Source organism: Miniopterus natalensis, chromosome X, assembly GCF_054644295.1.
Source record: "Miniopterus natalensis isolate mMinNat1 chromosome X, mMinNat1.hap1, whole genome shotgun sequence".
Classification (NCBI taxonomy): domain Eukaryota; kingdom Metazoa; phylum Chordata; class Mammalia; order Chiroptera; family Miniopteridae; genus Miniopterus; species Miniopterus natalensis.
In genome coordinates, this window is record NC_142103.1 from 25,304,215 (window position 1) to 25,331,503 (window position 27,289).

Genomic DNA, 27,289 nt, shown 5'->3' on the forward strand with positions numbered 1-27,289 from the left:
GAAAAATAATGCCTGGCTGGTGTGGCTCAGTGGTTGAGCATTGGCCTATGATCCAGGAGATCGCAGTTCGATTCCCAGTCAGGGCACATGCCAGGGTTGCTGACTCGATCCCCAGTAGGGAACGGGCAGGAAGCAGCCAATCAATGACTCTCTCATCACTGATGTTTCTGTCTCTCTTCCTCTCCCTTCGACTCTCTGAAATCAATAAAGATATATTTTAAAAGAGAGAGAGAAAAAAATAATAGTGAATTTTTCAAAAAATATTCTAAATTAAATGAAAATGAAGGTTCTACTAGGTTTTTTAGAAATTATGAATAATTTACTAAAATTTATTAAAATATATGAATTTTTACATACAAATTATGAATAATTTACTAACAAATTATGAATAATTTACTAAACTTTATTAAAAATATATTAAAGTTCATTTGACATAAACAGATAACATTGGAAAAACTACAGACGGATGCCTTTTTATCAACTATGCAGTGTTATTTGTTTGTAGGGCTTTCTGTTATTTGTAAATTTGATATACATTAAGTTCATCTTGAGCCTGGCAATCAAGGTACTTCAGGATATAACCCTAACCTAATTTTCTGCCCTTCCCTCCTATAATTCTCTTATATGTAATCTGCATTCTGTTAAAACCTGAAATTCTTATTAAATATGTTCTATAACCTTCCGCCCTTATACCTTGAAATATATTCTTCCTTTTGCCTAGACTATTCAGGTACTAAAGTGTAGGGCTAAAAGTATATTCTAGAGGCACAATGCTTACATTTGAATCTGGCATTGCCACTTAAATAGCCTAAGAATAAATTTAAATTAAGAAAAATTTAAGTAGGAGTTTCATTAAAAACAAAATATATTGCTAAATCTTTTATTTGAGATTTAGTTATTTAGAAAATAAATTTTCTAGGCCCTTTATTTTTATTTCTCTCACTCTCCTTTGCTAGGTCAATTTCATGGCAGCATATTCCAGGTAGAGCCTTTGATTTTCCTACATCAACCTGAGCCCTTATGGCCTTCATAGATAGAGGTGTGATTGGAGGATCTCTCTTGGTCACGATGAGCTAAAGAGAAAGGCACTTCAAAACCAGCTCATTACCAAAACATAGGGAATAAACAAGCTCAACCAGGATAGCTCCAGACCCATGTCAATGAAGCAATGTCAATAACCTGTTTGTGAGGGCTGGAGTATTGCTTTCTTTTTCATTTGCCTCCATTCACTTTGTCAATAGGGATGGCTCTTTGACTTGAACTAATTAGAGAGAAGTCTAGGTTAAATTCGTGAAAACTGTGATTTTTTTCCAGACTATTCAGAAAGTAATGATATTTTATTAATTTAACTATATATAGTAAATATAATCAGAATAATAATCACCAAATAGTATCCTTTGGGAACTTGTGTAATAGGTAAGCCCATACTTCTTCATAAAATACTATTTACAGCTGAATGATTTCAAAGTATTCAAAATCCATTTACTCTCTTAAATAAATTCAGCATTTCTTTTGCAACTTTATTTACATAATGCCTTATTTAGTAAAAATCTGAAAAGACAAAAGTAAACATCATCTCTGCCTGTGTCTGAATTAAATTATAATATATGGTCTAATTGTTTCCCATTTTTAAACATTTTTTTACAACTATACACATGAATGATTACATGCGCATTAAAAATAATTCATTTTGACTTTACTTTTACAAAACCAAGAACGATTTCTTTTTTTAGTTCTCTAACTCACTGCGATCCAATGTAGCAAGTCATGAAGAACTATGGGAACTTAACAGAGTTTTGTTACAAATTTAAAATATATTTAATGGAAGATGATTTTTGAAAGTACCTAGAATTTTTTCATAAACCTAAACGTCAAGAAATGAGCCTCTTTTTAATATTTCCTCTATTTATTCTTTATTTTAGCCAAACGTAACACACTTGTCAATAACTTTTTCCTGTTTCTCTGTCACATTCTCATACACCACTTCTCTAAAAAGGAATCAAGACAGAAAATTTTCCTTCAGTACTTTGAAAATTTTCCCTCAAGTCAAGAGGCTTGTTTTCTTTATTTGTTTAAGAAATAATCTCTGTCTTGAATCCTTTTCACAACAGAAAACTCAGGAGAAATGACCCCTACCTCTCTGGTCAAATTTGGTTCTCTCCCCTCACTCAAAGATTATTTTTTGATAAGGTTTCTCACCTGATGACAGCGACGTACTTTCCCAATTAGCCCTTGATGAGTAGCAGGTTTGGTAGGTACAAGTTGTCTTTATAAGCTACGCTCCAGTCCACTAAGTGTGTACCGACTGCTTCTCGCTCTTCAAAGGATCTATCTGATCAAGGTCCGTTGGAACCCTCAGGCCACGATGTTCACGTTCTAGCACACAGGACATTGTCCAAGAAGCAAGTGTTAACAGGCCAAATTTTTCAGTCTGAACAGCGTTATACCCTGTAAAAAATATATCCCAACCAAGGAGTACTGGTCCGGGATAAATCATGCCTATACGTGTAAAACAAGGAGCACTCAAATCTACCCATTAGGAGAGGTAGTTTTCACTCTCAAATTTGTGTTACAACCATAAGTATGTCAGAGTGGAGTGAAAGATGTTGGGCAGCCTGCACTTGTTCATTTTGGCTTTCTGACATTTTATCAGCATTCATCCTCTGTATGATAAAATTGCCCGCTCTCTAACTCACATCCTGATAGAGTGAATTTTCTTAAAGCTTGTTGCTTAGAGTGTCTTGGGCAGGTGAACTTAGGGTCTGTTCTGTCTGCGACTTGTGGCTTTTTTTTCCCCTCAGCGTTGTAAATATCTAGAGTCCTCCCTACTTTCTCTGACAGCCACGGGATCTGAGGACCCCTGATTTCCCCCACTTAACTAAGGTATGAGTTCCTCACCTGGGTCAGTTTTCAGGTCGCTGGCTAGGCTCCCAAAATAGCCCAGAGCTCTGTGTACCTCTGTTGCCTGGGTAACAACTTTGTTTCCCCCACCCCCCCTCCCCTCCCACCCATCGCCTCCGGGTTCCCGCTTGACTTTCTTAGCCAATCATAGAAGAGTCTTCTTTGAAACAATACCAAAATCAACCAATCCGAGCTTGTGCCAGTTAGGGTCAATGGCTGCCCTTTCCACTTAACTAGGTCGACGAGCTAGCCACTGTAGTGGTCGCGTCACTCCAGCGGGAACTTGCACTGTGCAGTCCGGTTCTTTCCGGCCCAAGTAAGTCCCAGCCCGCCTCTCTAGCTGCTACCTAGTTACTTTGGATCCTGATAGTGATCCGCTGCCGCGCTAGCCACCAAGGTTTTTTGAGAGGTTTTCGTTTGTCCTGGTCATCCACAGGCTCGCTCTTCATTAAGCTTTTACCTCACATGAATTTCAGATCCGACAATCCCGGAGCAGCGGGAACGGAAGTGTAGGCTCGGTGGTCCGGGGGTTAGAGGTTTTGCTGCCGCTCTACACACGCTCCCCACGCCCCCTCTCTGCCTGGCGACAGAGACACAAGTTGTGGCTCGGCCCTGGTTCAGCGTTCGTGTGTGTAGAGTGGGATCCCGCTTTTTTCCCGCTGTTGTGGGCAAGTCTTCTGGGTCTGGAGCCAAAGTGGGAGTACCCCTTCGGCCGCCACGTGGGTCCTGCTAGGCACCAGCTGGAGCTCTCCGTGGCTTCCACTCCGGTGGACATCGCGGCACCCGGTGCCCGGCTTTCCCAGCCTTACAGTTGAGGAGATATGCAGGTGCGCCGCCGGCTCGCCACAGTTTGGCAATCTGCCACAGTTTGGCAATCTGTCTTCACTTCACTTAAACTAGAGGTACAGTTGTGACCCTAGGTTCCCATAGATTCCGTGATTTGGTTTTAAACAAAGGAAAAAATAGATAGCTCAGTAAATGTTTGTATTATTCAGAACTGATTAGCTGTGTTCCCTGGCGGGACCCTGCATTCATTAATTGAGTGTTGTAAGCAAGGAGAGATAGAAAGGTTTTAACGGATGGTTACTTTTGGTTATCCAGGGTTTGGAATTCCACACTGAATTAAGTAAACTGCTCTCCTTTCTGCTATTGTTTTTCTAACTTTCACCCCATCTGACAAAGGGGATAGTGAAGCTTGAGTAATTTGTGTATTCTACTTGTTATTACCACAGTAAACAGCAACAACAAAAACAAAAAACTGAGGTAGAATATTTGTTACTTGCTAAAGTTAAGTTATTGGCTTTTTGGCCTGTACCATAATACCCCTTATTCCTTCCCGCTTTTTTTTTTTTTTTATTTGCCCCTTATTCCTATAGATGGTCAGAGCTTAAGTGCCTTCAATTTTGTTTTGCTAGATACTTATGGAGCTTAAGTTATGAATGTTATACTCTCTCCTTGCTTGCTTTTTCTGTTTTCTTTTCTCCCTGTTTGCATTATTCTAAGTTCATAATGCCTAGCTCATGCTTTCCAGACCTTTTGGCTGTGACTCACAGTTAAGAAATTTTATATTATGACCCAGTACATAATACCAATATATATTTAAAATGTTGATCACAGTCCACTGATAAATTGTCAGTCACAGTTTGGAAAACACTGGCCTTAGACCATTGGTTTTCCAACTTGTGTGTGTTTACCAACCACTTAGGATATTTGTTACAAATGCAGATTTTCTTGGCTCACTCCAGTAACTGGTTCTGTGGGTCTGTGGTGGTTCATACAGCATACTTTGTACAGTACCAGATACACAAGTATTCAATAAATAGTAGTTTTCTCCTTGGAGAACAAATGCTTTTTATCTTTAGGGATATAATCACCTCTTCAAGGTTTGGCCTGCCCATGGCAAGGTAGAATTCAATGCTAAGCAATGTATTCTCCAGGGCTGAGGAGGTAGGAATGTATGGGATGAGTCCTGGATCTGAGATAAATCTTCAAGAGTTTGACTTCTTTGGAGAATTTCATAAATACAGAAACTTAGGGCTTGAGGAACGCAAAGATGAGAGAGGTTCAGTAAGATAGATCTCACTTGACTGAGTCTAATATTCTTGTCCATTCTGACTAGCAGGTCAGATCTAGGGGCAGAAGTTGAAACAGAAAGGGGGCATCCCTGTCTTGCCTATCCCAGAAGCAAAGGCTAAAGATTTTCTGGCTTTTGATGGCTAGGATGGCTTTAGAGTAATGAAACTTGAGAGATCTAAAAGATAAAATACATCTAAAACTGTGGGTTATAGCTATGAAAAAGGGATATAGTTTAGCTAATTATTTTATAATATATAGATAAACAGTTTTAAAACACTAGTTAAATAATTTATTAAACCAGCATTAAAGAAATTAAACATGAAAAATTTCCTTCAATTTGGCTACCAAAATATAACTGATATTTCTATGTGTACCTATATTTTTACATAATCTTCATTTTTGTTTATACAGTTTTTGTCCCTTTTATTTCATACTGTTCTGTGAATTTTTCTGTGTTGATAGTCTTCATATGTTTCATTATTAATAATAGCAGCCTAATATTTCATAGAATGAGACGACCATAATTTACTCAGCCTAACTAAACCAACAACAGAAGATCTATTTCCAGTTATTCCATGCTATCATTAACACTGTGAAGTCTTGGCTATTTAAAATCATTTATATAACTTTTACCTTCCATGAAATTCAAGAGGAATACTAGCAGGAAGGCCAGGGATGTGGACATGAGCTGTGAGTTTTTGCCACTCTTGAATATGTGGATTTGCCCGTGTAAGTTTGTATGTGCTGGAGCAGCTGTGATAAACCACAATATTCATTATACATATGAGACTTAGGTCAAATGTATGTTTTTTAACTAATAAGTATAAACATTTTCAAAATGATTTCCTTTAAAAAATATGAATCATAACAGATTCAAGTGCCACAATAAGATTCACCATATTTTTGTGTGTGGTGTTAACATTTAAGATCTACTCTCTTATGAACTTGCAACTATATAATACAGTATTATTAACTGTAGTCACCTGCTGTACATTAGATTCCCAGAACTTGTCTTATTTAGCTAATTGTATTATTGTAATATTATGTAATTATATTATTATAAAATCAACTATTCATTAGCTATTATTTATAATTAATATTTATTGTTTAATAATGGTTTATTATGTGCTAGATACCATGCTAAATTTATCTCATTTAATTCTCACCTCAAAAAGATGTTTGTACTCTTTGACCAGCATCTTTCCATTCCCCAGCCCCTAGCAGCCACCATTCTACTCTGCTTCTGTGATTTAGACTTTTCTAGATTCCAGGTGAAAGCAAGAACATAGTTGTCTTTTTCTGACTTTTTTCATTTACATAATGTTCTCAGAGTCCATTCATGTTGTTGCAAATGACAAGATTTCTTTTATTTTGATGCCACATTTTCTTTATCCTGTCGTCTGTGATGGACACTTAGGTTGTTTCCATATCTTGACAATTGTGAATAATTCTGCAATGAATATGGGTTACAGAAATTTCTTTGGGATAGTGATTTCATTTCTCTCAGATAAATACCAGAAGTGGGATTGCTGGGTCATATGGTAGTTATATTTTTAATTTTTTAGGAACAACCTCCATACTATTTTCTATAGTGGCTTTACTGATTTGCATTGTTACCACACAGTGCACAGGGTTCCTTTTTCTCCGCATCCTTGTCAACACTTATTTCTTGTCTTTTGAATAACAGCAATTTTAACAGGCCTTAAGTGATACCTCATTGTGGTTTTGATTTGCATTTCCCTGATGATTAGTGATGTTGAGCATCTTTTCATGTACCTGTTGGCCTTTTGTATATCTTCTCTGGAAAAATATCTATTCCGGTGCTCAGTCCATTTTTTAATTTGATTATTTGCTTTTTTTGCTATTGAGTTCCTTATATTTTTGGATTTTAACCCCTTATCAGATATTTGGTTGGCAAATATTTTCTTCCATTTTGTAGGTTGCCTTTATATTTTGTTGATGGTTTCCTTTGCTATGAAGAGTTTTGGTTTGATATAGTCCCATTTGTTTATTGTTTATTTTATTGCATTTGCTTTTGGTGTTATATCCTAAAAATTATTGCCCAGACCAATGTCTTGCAAGCAATGTATGCATGTATAAAGCTTTTATGAATACTATGCTTCAGAATTCTCCAGTTTTTTTGGTTTTTTTGCTCTACTTCTCCAACATTTTGGGGAAGATTCTTTTAAAGGTGGGTTTGCCTTTGAGGTTGGCATTTGCATTTGAATGCTATTCTTTTTGTTTGTTTATTTCTTTTACTGGTTCTCTCTTCTGTTTTCCTCTCTTCTCTTTCTACTTCCCCCTCCATGTAACCCTGTTCTGCACCCCTTTGCTCTCTTGGGTCCCTCTGCCCACTTTCCAGATAGCCATGCCTTCTCTTTGGGCCTCTCTGCCCTCCACACCTATTCTTTTTTGAGTCTCTCTCTCTCTTACCCTGTTCTCTCTTGGGTTCTTAGCTCCTCCAAGATTTTCCCTCCTTTTTTTCCATTTTATATTTTCACCAGAAATGTATGAAGATTCCTATTTCTCCATATACTTGCTTATACTTGTTATTTTCTGTGTTTTTTAAAATTTAGATTTAAAAAATTATTTTATTTTTCAATTACAGTTGACATTCAATATTATATTAGATTTAGATGTAAACATACTGGTATAGACCTTTATATAACTTAGAAAATGATCCCCCCACAAGGCTACACCCACCTTCACCATGCAAAGTTATTACAATATTATTATTATTTTTAAAAGTATTTTTAAAAATATGTTTTTATTCATTTTTAGAGAGAGAGGAAGGGAGAGAGAGATAGAAACATCAATGAGAAACATCAGTTGGCTTCCTCCTGCACTCCCCCTGCTGGGGATCAAGCCAGAAAAGCCGGCATGTGCCCTGACCCCTAACCCAGAATCTAACAGGAGACCTCTTGGTATGTGGGATGATGCTCAATCCACTGAGCGGCACTGGCTGGGCACAATATTATTGATTATATTTCCTAAGCTGTACTTTACATTCCCATGTCTATTTCGTAACTGCCAATTTGTACTTTTTAATCATTTAACCTTTTTCACCCAGTTACCTGACCCCCCTCCAATTTGGCAACCAACAGTTTGTTCTCTGCATCTATGAAATTCTCTTCTCTTGAGTCCTTCTATCCACCCTCCTCTTTGGTCCCATCCCTAGTCTTTCCTTTTCCAATTTTGTAACTGCTAAAGACATTCACTGAGAATGAGATCTGTTTCATGGCAATTTACAGTCTTCTGTAATGTCACACTTCTAATATTTGAAAAGTTGGTCTTAATTTGGGGACTTAAATTTTTTCTAGCCCTTAAAATAAGATTCCAACCTTATGGCTTTGACACATTATAGTACAAAGGGAGAAAAAGGCACTTAATGTGAATGGTAATCAGTAAGTTATACTGCTTAAGATATTTAATATGAACTCAAACTAATGCACCATTTTTAGTAGCCCTATACTTTATTTTGACATAAAATAAAATGATCAACATTAGAAGTTTGATCCCTTCCAATTCCTTTAAAATGGCTATGCTAATTTCACCTCTCTGTGTCAATATGTTTCTGGGGGCTCAAACATTTAGAATAAAATATTAGTAATTCAGTTTCAATTCCAGAGCTGGCATTCATAACTATCAGTGCAAATAAGGACTCTATTGTACTTTGAGGCTAATATTTTTCTTTCTTCTTTAGTAACATTTCTGGAAGGCTTTCTTGGTGGAACAAGGGCTTTGTTCAGTAAATTTGTACTTTTCCTTTGCTTCTCTACCTCTCTCCTTAGTTGGATAATTAATGATATATTAAAGAACCATATGTGTTATCAGAAGTTGTTATTTATTAGAATGGTTCTATAACATGACTAATCACATTGCATAAATTTTTAGGGCAGGTCAGTTAGTCATGATGTTCTTGAGGTGAAGTGGATTCATGGAACTTGATGGTTGTCAAGTAAATGGGCAGTGTAGGGAGAATGTTGCCTCTAAGGAAAAATAATCTATTTGCTTCCAAGAAGGTAGGTAAAAAAATTAATAAATTATATAGTTGAGCTTCTGTGCTAGTCACTGCTTGACTATGTGGGGGAATAGTAGCATGAGTTATTTTCCCCCAAAATCATTTGTACTGTGTGAGACAGAAGCCCCTAAACATTTATGATGAAATGGCTTAGAATAGGTATTCTGAACTTACCTTGTTTCTGCTTTTTGAGATGCAGATTCACTCCTAATAATGTGTTGCTTAAGCAAATATTAAAATGGAGGTAGTGTGTCTAGTTCCTTCACTTAACTAGTTGCTTGACCTTGGGAAAGTTATTTAGTGTCTCAGAGCCTCAGTTTCCTCAACTATAGGATGGAGATCAAAATACATTTTTGATTTGTTGAAAGTAAATAAGGGGTTTCAGATTTAGTAAGTATTATATTTTATCTTTCTTCCTTTATATTATGTAAGGGATTCAAGAATTTAAGTGGTCAAGTGATGTGTACTGAAATGCCCTACCATCATTTGTTGATTTTTAGGTCAGATTTCCTACTGCCCAAAACACTCCTTAGATTAATAAATGATGATAAGTAGTACACAGATAAGATAATTTGCATGCTGATAAATGAGATAGATATGTAGTAATTTTTTTGAATTGTAATTTGAAATCCATTTTATGTTTACTCTCTGGGCCAGCTAAGAGAGTGTTACATAAATATCCCTGGTTTGTTGATCTTCCATTGACAGCAAGGAGAACACCACTTTATATTTTAGAAAGCTTTCATATAGCATTTTACATTAAATTAAATTAGACAAAGAAATATATGTAGAGGGCCCTTTGTAAACGTATTTAAAAATATTTTAGTTACTTAATTGAACTGCAAGAATTTTAGAGGTAAGGAAACTGAGGCTCTAACTTAAGCGACTGGCACACAAAAAGAAAAATAGTGAAACATTGATGGCAGTGGCACTCATTAAATTGTTGTCTTTCTATCTAGTTGTTTAGCTAATTCAGCAAGGCCCATTTAGTTTGGACTGCCAGGCAGGGAACACCTATCTGCCCATTTCTAGGAGTCTTTTCAATGAACTCTGATGATTTCTTTGGGCATAGTGGGTTTCCTGCAGAAGCCCTTTTACCATCTAGTATTTCTTTCTTTAAACATGTGTGCTTGCGTTAAGGCATCCAAGATAGAACTGTAAGTTGGGGCCAACATAAAAAGCTGTAGTTCTGCCAGCCTTAAGCTCCTATAGTCAGGCACTGTGGACAAGGAGAGATCACTTTGAAGAGAAATGGAGGCTGCCTGGAGGAACTCAACAATAACAGACAGATAATCCTATTCATAGCCACATATAGGGAGTATAGATTTGTTTTCCATTTTTAATAAAGCAGTGCTATGTATGCATAGGGAAGTTAGAGTGTGCTAAGGTCCTATTTGTTAAAAAAGATGGGGAATACCGATTAATTTCAGGCTTTGTTAGAAAAACATGAGTTTGTTCATATGTTAAAAGAAAGAGTTCAAGAGAAATTCATACAAATTAATATAATTAGAATATGTAGCTTTAAAACATGGGAAAGCTAAGGGGAATAGAGTAAATTCCATCAATCCAAATATGCAGAAAAAGAAAAGATACACATACAATATGGCAAATTAAAAACACACAATAAAATGGAAGAAATTAATCCTATTGTATCAAGCAGTCACTATAAATGTGAATAAATTAAACTCATTCATTAAGAGAATCTTAGATTGGATTTAAAATTTTTCAGCTTTGCTATTTACAAAAACCATACATAAAATAACACAGAAAGTTTGAAAACAAAAGAATGGAAAACAATACACAAGGCAGATATCAACCAAAAGAAAAATGCTGAAGCAACATTAAGGTCAAACAAAATATGATTTAAGGCAATTTAGTAAAAAAGTGACATTTCACAATGATGAAAGGAAGGAAATCTAACAAGATACCATCAACCATGAATTTGTGCCCCTAACAACATAGCCTCGAAATATATAAAGCCAAAAGCAATGGGATTATAAGGAGAAATTGGCAATCCCTGGTAATAATGGAATACTTTTTAAACATTTCTGTCAGAAATGGTTGAGAAAAATAGATTTTTTAAAAAAGTATAAGGATATAAAAGATTTAAGATATAAATGAGATGGAAGGGAGAGAATCTTTAATTTCAAATTCTTAGTGACAAAAATGCATTTTTAGTCCAAAGTGATTTTCTCAAATTTCTATGGTTAAAAAAAAAAATTAAAAAGTCATGCTATATTTAGCAGGGAGTTTCTTAAGTTACTTCCAAAAGAAAAGAAAGTTCACAAATGCAAAGACACAGGAAAAAAAATCCACCTTTTGATGGCTACCAGAAGACTTTCCTTTGGCCTACAATATGACATTGATGACAGTACCTAAATCTCAATGTGTCAATTTCTATTCAATGTCAATCCATGGTTTAACAACAGTGAGTTTTTCTGCCAACATTTATAATATTATATAGATATATACAATAAATCTATAATATATAACTATATATTATATAACATGTACTAATATACTATTATTATAATATAATTTATAATAACATAATCTCAGGAGAGTGGTACCCTTGGGAATATTAGACTAAATACAGCAAGTACTCTTATTCTGCCCAGAATGTCTCCCTTTTTGTGCCTTCCAGGATTGAGTTATTACACTTGAAATCACCATTTAGAGCTTACATGTTTAAAGTTTTATGATGTGTATATGACTTAACAAGTGTGTCACAACTAACACATTCAGATAAATATTGTCCTTCAGAGTTACCTTCGGGAAGATGTTCACTTATATCCGTGATAGTAACTCTACTCAAGATACAGTATTTCAATTTTTAAGAGGTATCATTTTTCATATTTTAATATCTCTGAAATTAAAATCAGTCTTAACAGTTGATGAATCTTATAATCCCTTTTGGCCAGGTGACAGTTGTGACATCATATTTGTTCCTGCACGTGTAATATCGCAATGTGTAGAATTAAAACTTGTGTAATGGGTAGCTCGTTGAAAATACCTGAGACAGCAGGGGATCACCTTTAACTCCTAGAAACCAATGATTGTGGGGAGAGAATGGAGGAGATGGTGAATTGGATTTAGTTATTGATTATACTGAAGTGGAAGACAAAAGAAGGCTAGTCTACACATTTGCAAAACTGGCTTGAAAGAGTGAAAATGGCTGTAGTTCTCTTTGAAGAAATACTGCATCAACAATACTCCTGGTGGCACAGAAAATGTCAAGGAATTTGAGTTGAAAACTGAGTTTGGAATATTTTTTTTTAATGTATGCATGTTTGGTTAAAATTTATGTCTACATTGAAAAGAGCTCTTTCAAAAGTATAAAGAATTTAAGTGATAGAAAGGAACTGTGACAGGTTGGTGTTTTGTGTTTTTTTCTTTTTCTTTACTTACCGGTGCTTTAAACTAATGGGGGGCTCTTAAATTGAAGAAATATTTTTGAAACTGATTTCTTAGAATTGCCTTTCAGAGCTTTTGTGTAAAAGCTGATCTTTAGTTACATCCCATTGTATAAATCTTGATTGGGATAAAATTATAAATACACAGTGATTTTTCCTTAACATTTTAAAGATATTATTCCATCATCTTTTAACATTTATTTCTGCTAATGAAGAGCCTACTGTCTCTCTCGTTGTTACTCCTTATTAGGTAAATGTTTTTTCTCCATGGTAATATTCATATTTTTTCTCTATACTTAATATTTTAGGGTTTCAATATATTGCATATAAAATATATGTGTGTGTATATGGTAGAGGGGAGGGGTTGCCTTTTTGCACTGGTGGCTTTTTTAATGTGAGGACTCATTTTTTCTTTAGTTCTAGCAAGCTCACTTATTAACTCTTTGAATATTGTCTCTGCCATTCTATTTTTTCCTTCTGACATTTATTCTGAATATATATTTAAGCTTATCTTTTGTTTTCTCCTTCTCTCTTAATTTCTCTCTTCTTTTTATCACTTTATCCACCTTGTGTTCTGGCAGATTTCTTCTGTTCTCTCTTACAATTTACTAATTTTTTTCTCTTCAAGTGTATCTAGTCTACTATTTAAATCTATTACTTGATCCCTTTTATTTCTAATACTGATATCCATTTCTTGGATTTCTTCTTGGTTCTTTTTCACATTCACTTGTTTGCTTTATGGATGGTTTTCTTTTTTCTTTTTTTAAAAAATATATCTTTATTGATTTCAGAGAGAGGAAAGGAGAGGGAGAGAGAGAGATAGAAACATCAATGATGAGAGAGTCATTGATCGAGCCCACAACCCGGGCATGTGCCCTGACTGGGAATTGAACCCCGATTGCCTGGATCCTAGGTCAGCGCTCAACTGCTGAGCCATGCCTGGCCGGGCTATGGATGGTTTTCTTTCTTGAGCTCTTTGAACACATTAAACATATATTTTAATGTAGCATTTGTATTGCTTTATTATCTCTAACACCTTGGATAAGAATTCTCTCTTTTTGGCAGATCTATAGATTAACTACTTAGATGTTTTGGAATTCTTGTGTATGAGTTAATCTTCTGGGGGCTTTTTGTGATCATGTGTGATCTAGGAAGTGGGTAACCTGCCTGGGCCCTGAAGGTTTCATCAGCTTCTAACCAATTTTTATATTAGCACCTTAGCTTAAAGTTTCCACTCCACAAAGGTAAATTGAACTTGAGCCATCTATGCATATTTTCTGTACCAGTTTGGGATTCCTTAATGTTTTCATTCTTCTATAGATGTTTCCCAGATTTAAGCTTCAATAGGTCTCTGCTGATTGAGGAACCTGTGGCATTACCCCGTGACCTCAAATGGTACCCACAACTCCGCATATTTCCACCTATTAAGGCACACATCTCATTCAAGTTACCCCCTTGGACAAAATAGCTTCAACTCTGCTGATTGATATGAATTCCCTCTTTCTGGCACATGAAAAATTATTTTCTTTCTTCAAAAACTCTGCTTTGTATTTTTACTAAATGTTTTTATTAAGTGCTTTTAAACTGTTATTTCTAAGAGTTTGGAGTATGAGAGAGTGATTCCTTTGTGGCTTGATCCACTATCTTGGCAGTCTCGCTGAGAACTGTAAAGTTTTTTCTTCCATTCATCTCTTACCCACATTTAGGGTTTGGAGCCATGAACAGTTTAATTTTGGAGGAACTGGTACCCCTACAGGTGGGTTCACTTGGCTCCTCTTAGGGAGCAACCATCACTTCGGCTATGGGTTTACTTTCTCTACACCTGGTATAGGAGGGTTTAATTTGGGGATTCCATCCCAACCAGTTACAAGTACATCTTCTAATGGCCTGTTGTCATTCAGTACACAGTGCCAGCTACACAGACTACAGGATTCAGCTTTGGAACACCAGTTGCATCAACTCCTACCCAAGTAGGAACTAGATTTTCCTTAGGGTAAGACCAATACCCTTCTATTCTTTTGGTGGACACAGAGCTAATTGTCTCTCAAAGACAAACTTTCAATTTAGAGTATGGAAAGGATAAAGAAATGGTATGTTATTTCTAAGTTGACAATTTGGAATTATGCCACTCATTTCCAATATAGTCTTATAAATTGAAGCCATCTCAGATTTGAGGAACAGGCACATTGAGTTCTGATTTGTGGTCTCCTTCATTTTATGTGAGCCATAGGAGTAGTATTCACTGAGTTTTGGACATATATCATCTTGGAATTAGGCTGCTTACTTATTAAGTGTTTCTCTCTAAAGAGATTTTTATCTATCGATCATTATAATGACTTTAACTATACATTTTTCCATCCTGCATCTCAGAATTTTAAAGAGAGCACTCTTTTAATGTCTTTCTATGCACATCTAGTTGGACCCAGCCATTTCTTTCAGTAGCACCCAATAGCCCAATGAAATCTAAAGTATTCTTTCTGGAATTCTCCCCTATTCTTTTAGTTATCTAAGAACTTGTAATTATAATATCTGGTTATCTTTTTTTCTGTATTGAAAGGAAATGATATATAGAACAACGTTCTTGTAAACAGTATTTATTTATTTTTTCCTTTTTATTGAATTTATTGAGGTGACACTGGTTAACAAAATTATACAGGTTTCAGGTGCACAATTTCACAACACATCATCTGTACCCTGTGTTGTGTGTTGACCATGCCAAGTCAAGTCTCCATCCTGGACAACAATGTGTTGATTGTTGGGGTTGGGGGGGAAGGTGGAGGACCTTATAGAGGAGATAAATGGTGATGGACGTAAACCGCTAGAATTTAAAACGTAATTTGACAGGAGCTATATAAACTTGCTGCCATTTAGTGTGTCTGAAAACTATTATATTGATGTTATCCCTTTTTCTACTTAAAATAAGTGTATCAAAATTAAACTTTGGCAATACTGCTTTTACACAACCTACTGTGATTACAGGGGCTTTTGAGCTCGGTACCAGCAGCCTTACTAATGCTGTAACAAGCATTGCCCTAGCACACCAGGTAACAGCATTCACTCCTTTTGCTTTTGGCTCTGCTACCACCTCTGCTACTCAGTCTGGAACTGCCACAGGTCTCTCCTTAATGGGGGAAGTGCACCTCAGACTGGGAGCACCAGTTTCTCTACAGGGAAGGAAGCTCAAGCAACAGCATTTGCAAGGTTACCCCTCATTCCTGCCACTGAGGCATCATGGAACAATTGATACCAATTGCTCCTTTCAACCATGGCAGTCTATGGGTAAGGTTTGAACTTTGCTCTCTAATGAAGAAGCACAGTATTCATGATTGATTTTGAGATTCTTGTTTGATTGCTTCAAATCCAAGTATGACTCACTTCTCTTGTTAGAGATTAGTGTCATTGATGAATGTGATAGAAATTAAGTCCAAACTGCTGGTTTTGCAGTTTTAGGTTAAGAACCAATGAATGTTTGTTTTGGAAAAATTACAATCTTCTGAGAACCAGTAGTCTAGACAGATTGGCATTGAGTAATAATACAGTTATGTTGAAATGTTTTATTCAAATCATTTAATGGTTGTGTTGAGTAGTGTAAAATTTTAGGGAATATTAAAATAATAATGCAATAATAAGTCAATTATATGGCATGGTTGGGGGAATGGTAAAATAGTTTGGCTAGTAGACACATCTTACATGCATGGGTTATCAGTTCCCAAATAATTAGGATTGGGGGGGGTAAATAATTACTATTCAGTGAAATTCATTTATCCTATATTGAACATTAATCAGAAGACATTTAGGATTTTGCTAAAGCAAAATGCAGTTAAAAAAAGAGTTCTGGTTTATAAGACATATAAACCTGGTTTTATTGTAGAAGTCTCAGATATTTTAGAACTTGGGAGATATCATTGAGATATTAATACATTTTACTTAATAGTGTATTTTATTAAATTAGATAGTCATAGTAATGATTTCAGATCTTTCATAGATAACCAAATAGGAAAAATATTTTTTAAATTATGGATAATATAGAAATAATATTTATAATTTGTAGTGCTAATAATACCAAGTTTGGTTGATATGGCATTGTAGGTCATAACAAGATAAGGCAGAACATTTAAATAATTAGGATGCTAGAATATTTGGTCCCTATCTTTGGGGTGCACCTTTTTAATTGTGTACAAACGAAATTTTGATGTTAGAAATACTGTGAAACCTCAGTTCTCAAACTTAATTTGTTCCCGAAGGCAGTTTGAGAAGTGATTTGTTCAAACACCCTGAATCATTTTTTCCCCATTAGAAGTAATGTAAATGGAATTAATCCATTCCAGACCCCTAAATGATTCCGTTTTAACCTTTCTTATATACAGTACATGTCTAATGTACTGTTTAATCTACAAACAAACACTTCTTAAATTTATCAAACCACTCCCTACTAGCCTTAAATGAATCACTTTCAGCACTCATTCCTGGGGTGTCTTTCAGGAGGTCAGCATGCAGCATCTTCGCTTTTTCACAGATCATTGCCTCTAAATGCTATCACTGGCTAACTGCTTTTTGTTTATCTAAATCAACAGTTTTTCTACCTCTTCAATTGCCTGTGATCATTGTTTTGTGGGCACTTTCATACCCTCAGCAACATTAGCACTCTTCATGGCCTCTTTATGTTCTAAAATTGTGCTAATTGTCCATTTAGCCAGCAACAAAAGCAGAAAAACAAAAACAAAAAAAACGCAAAAATATTCACAGCACAATATCCTGAGATGCTAACAGTTTGAAGTTTAGTGGTAAACTGACTCCTATTCTGGAATTCCCTCCTTTGTGGCCTGAAAGACACTTTTTAATCAGCAAGAAAAGGTTTTGTTCCACAAATGAGACTTTTTTTCCATCAACAACTTGGTCGAGAACTGAATTGTTGGAGATGGGAGACATTCAAGAACAGAGTTTTGACTGTAATACATATCTGTGATTAAAAAAACAACAACTAGGAAATAAATGTTTGAGTCTTGGCTCTGCTGTTAACTAGTTGTATCACCTTGGACAAATTGCTTTAATCTTTCAATGCTTGGTTTGTTCCTCTGTAAATATTGAGCATAGGGTAGTTGTAAGGATTAAATAAACTAATATAGGTAAAATGCTTTGAACCTTGCCTGACATGTGATAAGCACACAATAAATGTTAGCGCTCTTGTTGTTTTAATAAAGGTGTACATTTCCATACAATGTTATATAACATTGAATTTTTTGTGTGTGTTTGTTGTTTAAGCTCTGGTAGTTTAGAAAATACTCTCAGCATCATCTTCATTTACATTTTCTAAATTACTAGTAAAGCTGACATTTCATATTATTTGTTGTATTTCTGTGTGTTTTGTGTGTGTGAATGACAGAGAGAGGAAGAGAGAAAATTCTCTGTCTTTTGCTCAGTTTTTTCACATGGTGCTTATGCTTTTGTCATTGATATAAGAAGTATTTTTCCCAATTTGTTTGCTTTTTTACTTTAATAAGAGTTTTACCGATATTAAAATATTTTAATTTTAATTTATTTTTTCTTTTTATTGACTTTATTAGGGTAACATTTCAGGTGTACAATTCTGTAATATACTACCTGTATATTGTATTGTGTTCACCACCTCAAGTCAAGTCTCCTTCCATCACGATTTATCCCCTCTATACCCCCTTCCTTCTTCTATCCCCCTCCCTTTCCCTCTGGTAATCACCATATTGTTTTCTGTGTCTATGAAGTTTCTGTTTGCTTAATCCCTTCACCTTTTTTCAGCCCCCGACACCCCTTCCCCTCTGACAGCTGTCAGTGTGTTCTGTATGTATGAGTCTGTTTCTATTTTATTTGTTAGTTTATTTTGTTCATTAGATTCCGCATATGAGTGAAATCACATGGTACTTGTTTATCTCTGACTGGCTTATGGAACTGTCTTATGACCCAGCGATTCCACTTCTGGGAATATATCCAAAGAAATCAGAAACACTAATTAAAAAGAGTATGTGCACCCCTATGATCATTGCTGCATTATTTACAATAGCCAAGATTTGGAAGAATCCCAAGTGTCCATCAGTAGATGAGTGGATAAAAAAGCAGTGGTACATTTACACAATGGAATACTATACAGCCTTAAAAAAGAAGGAGATGTTACCCTTTGCAACAGCATGGATGGACCTGGAGAACATTATGCTAAGTGAAATAAGCCAGAGAAATATTGTTTTAATTAAGCTATTTATTTTGACATAATTGTAGATATTCATGCAATTATAAGAAGTAATAGAGACCCCACAGACCCTTTGCCCATTTTCTATTAGTGGTAACATCTGACATAACTATAGCGCAATATCTCACCCAGGATGTTGATATTGATAGTAAAGATACAGAATAGTTCTGTCACCACAAGGAGTCCCCATTTTGCCCTTCCATAGCAATACCTACTTCTTTTTGTCCCCACCCCCATTTAACCCTAGCAAACATTAATCTGTTTTCCATTACTATAATTTTGTCATTTTAAAAATGCTGTATAAATGGAATCATACAGTATGTAATCTTTTGGAAATGGTGCTTTTTGTTTCATTCAGCATAATTTAGAGATCCATCCAGATTGTTGTGTTTATCAATTGTTAGTTTTATTGCTGCATAGTATTATTCCATGGTATGCGTGTACACAGTTTGTGTTAACAATTTTCCCATGGCTGGATATCGTTTCTACTTTTTGGCTGTTATGAATAAAACTGCTGCAAACATTTGTGTACAATTTTTTCGGTGAATGTAAGTCTTTATTTCTCTGGGATAAATGCTCAGGAGTGCAATTGCTGGGTCATATGCTAATTGGGTATTCAATCTTGTAAGAAACTGCCAAGCTGTTTTCCAGAGTAGTTGTACCATTTTACATACCCATCGGAAAGTATGTGTGATCCAGTTTCTCTATCCTTGCTATCATTTGGTATTAGAACTATTTTTTCATTTTAGCCATTCTTGCAAATAGTGATAGCATATTGTGGTTTTTATTTGTATTCCCTTAAGTTCTGATGATACTGAACTTTTTTTTCCCCCTGTGCTTATTCGTCATCTGTATATCCTGTCAATGTCTTTTATAGTCAGAAAACAAAAAACAAACAAAAAAAAACACCCAAATATAGCGATGTATTATCTGGGCCTTTTTTACACAGTGATTTGGGAAATGTTTTTACAAGAGACAGAAATGTTGTTCAACTAGATATTTTTCCTGTTGTTAGATTTACACCTAAGTATTTCTCTTTTTTAAAAAAGTGATTGTAAATGGTACTGTATTTATAATTTCAGTGTTCACTTGTTAATTGCTAGCATGTAGAAATACAATTGATTTTGTATGTTTATTTTGTATCCTGTGACTTTGTTGAACTCACTTATTCTAGGAGTATTTTTGGAGATTTCTTAGGACTTTCTACATAGACAGTTGTCACCTGCAAACAGGGACAGTTTTCTTTATCATCTAGATGTCTTCCCCGCCCCCCCCCCCCAGTACTATGTTGGATAAGAGTGATGAAAGCAAGCATCATTGGTTTTTCCTAATCTTAAGGAGAAACATCTAGTTTCTTACCATTAAATATGGTGTTAGCTGTAGTTTCTTATAGATGCTCTTCATTAAGTTGAGCATGTTTGCCTCTATTCCTAATTTTCTGAGATTTTTTTTCCCCATGACTGGATGTTGAATTTTGTAAAATATTTTCTTTTCATTGGTTGATATGATCATGTGGATCACAACAACTGATTTCCAAATATTATACTTACCTTACATCCCTGGAATAAATTTTAGTCATAGTATGTAATCCTTTTATAAAGTGCTGAATTATTTTTGCTTATATTTTGTTAAGGATACTTGCATTCATATTTAAGAAGGAAAATGTTCTGAAGTTTTCTTTTTTTATATCATCTTTGTCTGGTTTGGGTTAGGATATAATACTGGCTTCATAAAATAAGTTTGTAAGTGTTTGTCCTCTTTTATTTTTTGAAAGAAATTCTTTAAACATTTGGTAGAATTCTCCAGTGAAAGCATCTGGACTGGGAGTTTTGTTTTTTAGGGGTATTTATTTCATCCACCTTGTGACTTTTGAAGTTTTGCTGTTGTACAATAAACTTCTAATTAGTACAGATATTACAGAGAACCCTGCATCCCCTCCTGGGTCTCATGGGCCGAGAATAGATCTTTTCATAGTTATAGGGCTAGTCAAATTATGTATGTCATGTTAATGAGTTGTGGTAGCTTGTGTTTTTTGAGGAGTTTGTCAATTTCTTCTAAATTATTAAACTGTGGGCATAGTATTCTTTTTATGTCTGCTTGATGTGTTATGATATCCTATTTCATTCCTGTCACTGGTAATTTGTACTTTTCTCTTTTTTTCTTACTAGGGGTTTATTAATTTTATTGATTTTTTCCCAAGAATCACTCTTTGTCTCATTGATTTTTTTTCCTATTGTTTTTGTTTTCCATTTCATTGATTTCTGCTCTTTATTATTTTTATTCTTCTGCTTGTTTTGGGTGTATTTTGCTCTTTTACTAGGTTCTTCAGGTGAGAGCTTAGATTATTGATTGGACACTTTTGTTTTTAATTTTTATTGAGATATAATTGACACATAACATTATGTTAGTTTCAGGTGTAAAATGTAACAATTCATTATTTGTATATATTGTTAAATGATCACTACAATAAGTCTAACATTATCACCAGACATATTTACAATTTTTTTGTGTGATGATAACTTTTAAGATCTACTCTCTTAGCAACTTTCAAATATACAATACAGAATTGTTAACTATAGTCACCATGCTGTACATACATCTTCTCTTCTAATGTGTACATTTACTGCTATGAAATTTCCCTGCTAGCACTACTTTAACTGTATCCCACCAATTTTGATATGATATATTTTCATTTTCATTCAATTCAGTGTATTTTTTTAAATTTCCCTTGAGATTTCCTCTTTTATCCATGGGTTATTTAGATGTGTTTAGTTTACAAATGTTTAGAGATTTTCCTGTTACTTTCTGCTATTGATTTCTAGTTTTATTCCGTTGTAGTTGGAGACCATACTCTGTATTATTTTTATTCTTTTAAATTATTTGAGGGTTTCCTAGTTACTTCTGAGTAGTGGTGGGAGTTTCTGATCCTGATGTGGTTTTCACTGACACTATGAGGACAGGGTTCATTAACTGCTGGCAAGGATGAAAACCTGGCTACCTACCTGACCTTCTCTGATGTCACCCAGGGCTGGGTATTGGGATACCGCCTAAGAGCTTCACAAGGGTGGAAGTCTAGGCTCCTTGCTTGGGGTTTGCTGGTATAGGTGGAGAGTGGATCACAGTTTTTTCTGTGGTGTTTGCTTGTAGTGGAGTGGCTATTGTCTTAGTTTTCTTTCTTGCTAGCCTGCCCTTTTCCTTGTCTTTTGTCTACAGAGCAGGCTGTTTTTGTTTATTTGGGGGGGGGGTTGTTTGTTTGTTTTGTCTATACCCATTGGTTTTTATGGGTTGTCAGCCTATTCAACTCCAAGCTTGGCAAATGGCAGGCAAAAACAGAACCTATGGAACTCACCACCATATTGTTCCTTGGGTCTCAAGTTCCCTCTATGGTTTGCCTTCTTCTTCTGGTTTGCCTTGCTATGTTTGTTTTATATGTAAGACCTAGGGGTTTTACTTGTATCTAGCAGGGGGAATAGGGGAAAAGTACATATACTCTATTTTCCTGGAAGTGGAAATTCTTAAGATTTTAATTTTTATATTGTCAAATTTCTTATTCTTCTGAGTTTCTCTCTGGACTTATCTGTATAGGCCTTTTCCATCTCAATATTCTTAAATTTTTTTGTTCTTTTATGGTTTATATTTTTAATAATCTTATTTTATTCTGAGTGATTCATGAATTAAACCACTATATTTCATTAAATAGCCATCCACTCTTCCCTTGTTGATTTAAGATGCTGCCTTCCTTATACAACAAATTGTGCTGTATATAGTTAGTTGGCTGTGCTTCTGGACTGCCTATTTATCTATTTATCTCTCTTTCTTGTTCTACTATCACCATTTTAGTTATTATAACATGCCCCACTATCTTGTAGTTTAAGGCCACCTTTCCCCATTCTGTTAAAAAATTCTTGTGTGTTTTCTATGGCCAACAATTCATTAATATAGTTGACATGTTCTCATGTTCTTAAACATCAAGGAATTAAGTCTGATTTTGTTATCCTTATAGCACTAGATGGAGGAAATTATTATATTGAATCCCTTTTCTAGTCTAGTGGGTGTCAAATGGAGGTGATTTTGCTCCCTTTCCCAGGGGGTATTTGGCAGTGTCTGAAGACATTTTTGGTTTTCAATACTGGAGAGATGTTACTGGCATCTAGTGGGTAGAGCCCAGGTATACTGCTAAGTATCCTACAGTGCACATAAAGGAAAACTTTTTGTCCTCTACATACAACACTTCTGACACCAAATGAGTGTCATATGATTTAGCTATGAATTGTGGGTTCTTCCCATACCACCCACGTCTTCAACTCTCTGAACACCAACTGGATGTCTGTGGTTCAGTTATGATGATCACTACCTAGAGTTAGCACAGACCCCATAGGTTAAAATCTTAGTCCCCTAAGACTGTCCCCACTTCAGATACCAATTGCCTATGCTTCTGACCAACTGGCTATAAATCAGGGAGTTCCCATGACCCCCTCCTCAGGTTGGATAATTTGCAAGGACAGATCACAGAACTCTGGAAAACACTTTACTTACAATTATTATTGGTTTATTATAAATGATACTATTAGGAACAGCCAATAGAAGAGACACATAGGGCAATGTATGGGAGAACAGCCGAGATCTTCCATATACTTTACAAGTGCCTCACCCTCCTAGCACTTTCTTGTGTTTGCCAACCCAGAAGCTCTCCAAATCTCTTCATTTAGGATTTTGATGGAGGTTCCATTACATAAGCATGACTGATTAAATCTTGACCCCTAATGATAGAATTTAACCTTCAGCTCCTCTTCCCCCCCTGCAGGTCATGGGGTGGGGCTAAAAGTTCTAACCCTCTAATCACTTGGTTGGTTCCTCAGGTACCAGGACCTCATCCTCAGGGGCTTTCTAAGGTTTACCTCGTTAACATAAATCAGGTGTGGTTGAAAGAGGCTTGTTAAAAATAACTGAAGAGGCTGTGTTCATTTTTATTGTTCTTGGAGCTATTTCAGGAATTGAGGACAAAAATCAAATGTTATGACATAAAGATGCTCCTATAACTCTTTTTTTAAAAATTTCTTTTATTGTTGAGAGTATTAAAGATGTCCCCCCCCCCCCCCCGCCCTTTGCCTCCCTCCACTAATCACTTGGGAAATTACAAGAGTTTTAGGATCTATGTCCAGGAAAGGGAACAAACACCAAATATATCTTTCTTATTATACCCCTGCATGGGATAGTCCTCCACAACAAAGAATTATTTGGCTCAAAATGTTAGTAGTGCCATGTTGAAAAACCCTGCTCTAGTCATATGATTAGAAAAATGAGACTGTCTTTTAAACACTTTCTTACTGAAGGGTAAGACTCCTTTAACTTAAAAGCAAATCATATTAAATGGTATTTGCTTCCTTGGTTACCTTTGTTATTTAAGGTAAGGCCTCTGAAATTATGCCAGTACATGAGACAAATTATCAAGATTTTAAAAATATGGGCATAAATCAAGTGCAAATTTAATTAACACCAGTGAAGAGGTTTCAGTAATATGGCCAGTTACAAAACAAATAATACAAAAATCAATAGCTTCCCCATGTTTATGCAACAGTAATTTGGAAATATAATGGAGAAAGATCCTATTAACAATTTCAACTGAAAGTATGTAGTACCTAGGAATGAACTTTAAAAATGTGCATGACCAATATGAAAATAACCTTAAAATTTTACTGAGGAATATATAAAGAAGACATGAATAGGTGAAGAGACCCACTGAATGCACTGAGTCAATAGTATATGAATTTCATTTATTTCCAATTTAATCTGCACATTTAATGTAATTCTTATAAAACCACACTGGGAATTTTTGGGGGAAGGAAAGGAGGGAGGGACTTGACAAAATTCTAAAGTTTAAATGGGGGAATAAATGCATGAGACTACTCATTTCTTGTTTTTTAAAGAAAGTAATGATGGAGTGCTTGTAGAAAATATATGAAAATGTATTATAAGTTTATTCTCTTCCTGTAAGTTTAAAATATCATATAATATAAAAATAAATGAATACTAGTGACACAATAATTGAAACTCTTATGAAACAGGGATAGAAAAAAAGTCAGTGAAAAATTTTAAAGTACAGAAACAAACCTGAGTTTATGAAGATAACATTTCAAATCTGTTTGGAGAGAGGATGGAGTGATGAATAAATGAATTGCAATAGCTGTCCATCCAGTTGACTTTGGGGCAAGGGGATTAATTTTTGCCAAAAAAAGGTTAACCAAAAGAAATACTAGGAGAATTAAAGGTAGAAAATGAAACCATAAACATTTAAAAAGCATAGGTGAACATGAAAATGTAAATGTCAGGTTGGGGAGAGGATCATTTATTTATACATAATTTTAAAATATAGAATATAGTCATTAAAATGGTATAAAAATAAGACTATCAGTAGTATAAAAAGCCATACTGTCTCCCATCTACCCTGTACTATTACACCTCTCCCTCACCTTCACTATTCAGCTAACCACTGTAATTGTATGTATCCTTACAGAGTTTCTTCATGGATTTGCTAGCAAATAAAAATATATATTCTTAGCCTTCTACCTTTACTTTTTACATAAAAAATAGTATACTCTAACCACTACTCTATACCTTGTTTTCTTGCCTAATTGTCCTGGCTCTTACTACTTCATTTCAACAATATGTTGGGTGCTCACTCCAGCCGCACATATACTAAAATTGGAACGATACAGAGAAGATTAGCATGGCCCCTGTGTAAGGATGACACTCAATGTGCAAATCATTCCATATTAAAAAAAAAAAAATAAGAGTTTCCAACATATATATATATATGTTGGAAACTCTTATTATTTCATGTCAATAATATGTTGGAAGTTTCTAGCCAGGACAGTTAGGCAAGAAAACAAAATAAATGGCAACCAGATTGAAAAGGAATAAAACTATTTCTATTCACAGACATGATCACAAATACAGAAAATTCTAAGGAATCCATAAAAACTCTATTAGAATAAACAAGTTCAGCACAGTTGCCAGATACAAGATCAATAACATATTAAAATACCATTCCATGCCCAGCCAGGCGTGGCTCAGCAGTTGAGTGTCGACCTAGGATCCAGGCAATCAGGGTTCGATTCCCGGTCAGGGCACATGCCCAGTTGTGGGCTTGATCAATGACTCTCTCATCATTGATGTTTCTATCTCTCTCACTCTCCCTCCTTTCCTCTCTCTGAAATCAATAAAGATATATTTAAAAAATACCATTCCATTTGTAATTGCTCAAAAAGAATTAAATATCCATCAGTAGACGAATAGATAAAAAAAACCTGTGGCACAGTTACACAATGGAATATTATGCAGTTGTAAAAAAGAAGGATCTACTACCCTTTGAGACAGCATGGAGGGACCTGGAGATGATTATTCAAAGTGAAATAAGCCAGTCAGAGAAACACAAGTATCACATGATCTCACTTATATGTAGAATCTAATGAACACAATAAAATGATGAATAAAATAGGACCAGAGGCATGGAAACATGGAACAGACTGGCAAATCTCAGAGGGAAAGGGGGAGGGAGGGGCTGGAAGAGATTAACCAAAGAACTTATATGCATAAATGCTTTGCCTATCGACACAGACAATAGGGTAGTGAAGGCCTGGGGCAGGGTGGGATCTAGGGGAGTGGGGGACAAGGGGAAAAAGTGGGAGGACATCTATAATACTCTCAACAATAAAGATAAAAAGTATGATGTTAGCCGTGCGTTTTTTGTAAATGCCCTTCATCATTTTGAGAATTTTCCTTCTCTTCCTAATTTGTTGAGTATTTTCATCATGAAAGGGTGTTTAATTTTCTCAAATGTATTTTTCTGCTTTCTTTGGAATGATCTGTGTGTTTTTAAATAACAGAATAATTGAGGTATCATTTACATATCTTAAAAAATCACCCCTTTAAAGTTTAAATGGGGGAATAATTCATTGTTTTTTAATATATTCACAGAGCATGAAATCATCACCACTATGTAATTCCAGAACATTTTCACCTCCCTAAAAAGAAACCCTGTATTCATTAGCAGTCACTCTTCATTATCCCCTATTCCCAGCTCCTTGCAACCACTAATATACTCTGTCTATGGGTTTGCCTCTTCTGAACATTTCATATAAGTGGAATCATACAAAATGTGACCTTTTGTGTCTGACTTCTTTCATTTAGCACAATACTTTCAAGATTCATCCATGGTATAGGATGTATGAGTACTTAAGTCTTCTAATCTCAGGAGGAGGTCTCTTCAACTTTCTCTTTCCCTGGTTATCTTTGGTAAACTATCTGGTCTACAACCTAAATTGTTGCTCTCATGAAGCTACTTGCCCACTCTTCCTTGCTTATCACCAAAATCTCCATTTTTTTCAAGCTAGACTCTTTTGGCTTAAAATTCCTCACACCCTGTTTTTAATAAGGTCAGTTCTTTTGGGGACAACTCCATTCTTATGGACTGAATGTATCCCTGGGCAAAATCATTGAATCAGTGCTTTGGGCATGGGGCAGTGACAGTTGCCTCTGGTCTTCTTGCTTATCTCTTCAGGCATGGAATCTCAGCTCTATAAGTGAGCTGGAGCAAGATAATCAGGATAAGGATGATGACACCCAAATATTCTCAGACTGCTGTGCCTGGTTCAGAGCCCC

The 27,289-nt window shown here is 35.3% G+C and overlaps 2 protein-coding genes and 1 non-coding gene across 7 annotated transcripts in view; 2 read left to right on the forward strand and 1 right to left on the reverse strand.

Annotated features, from left to right (window-relative positions):
* DNAAF6 (dynein axonemal assembly factor 6) overlaps positions 1–3,451 on the reverse strand; it is a 40,540-nt gene extending 37,089 nt beyond the window's left edge. The window contains exons 1-2 of the mRNA XM_016206396.2: positions 3,362–3,451; positions 2,200–2,376 (exon numbers count right to left, since the gene is read on the reverse strand). The gene's annotated coding sequence lies outside the window, so the exon portion shown is untranslated. The remainder of the gene's footprint in view (positions 1–2,199; positions 2,377–3,361) is intronic.
* The window catches only part of NUP62CL (nucleoporin 62 C-terminal like), a 76,403-nt gene continuing 52,242 nt past the window's right edge, over positions 3,129–27,289 (forward strand). For 4 of the 5 annotated variants that reach the window (XM_016206391.2, XM_016206394.2, XM_016206393.2 and 1 more), the window contains exon 1: positions 3,129–3,217. The gene's annotated coding sequence lies outside the window, so the exon portion shown is untranslated. Of the gene's footprint in view, positions 3,218–3,721; positions 3,804–27,289 lie in introns of those variants that run through there. The other variant, XM_016206392.2, reaches the window with a different exon arrangement.
* Positions 25,301–25,406, forward strand: LOC148090436 (U6 spliceosomal RNA). The gene has a single exon (XR_015713805.1). It is a non-coding gene; the product is annotated as a U6 spliceosomal RNA (small nuclear RNA).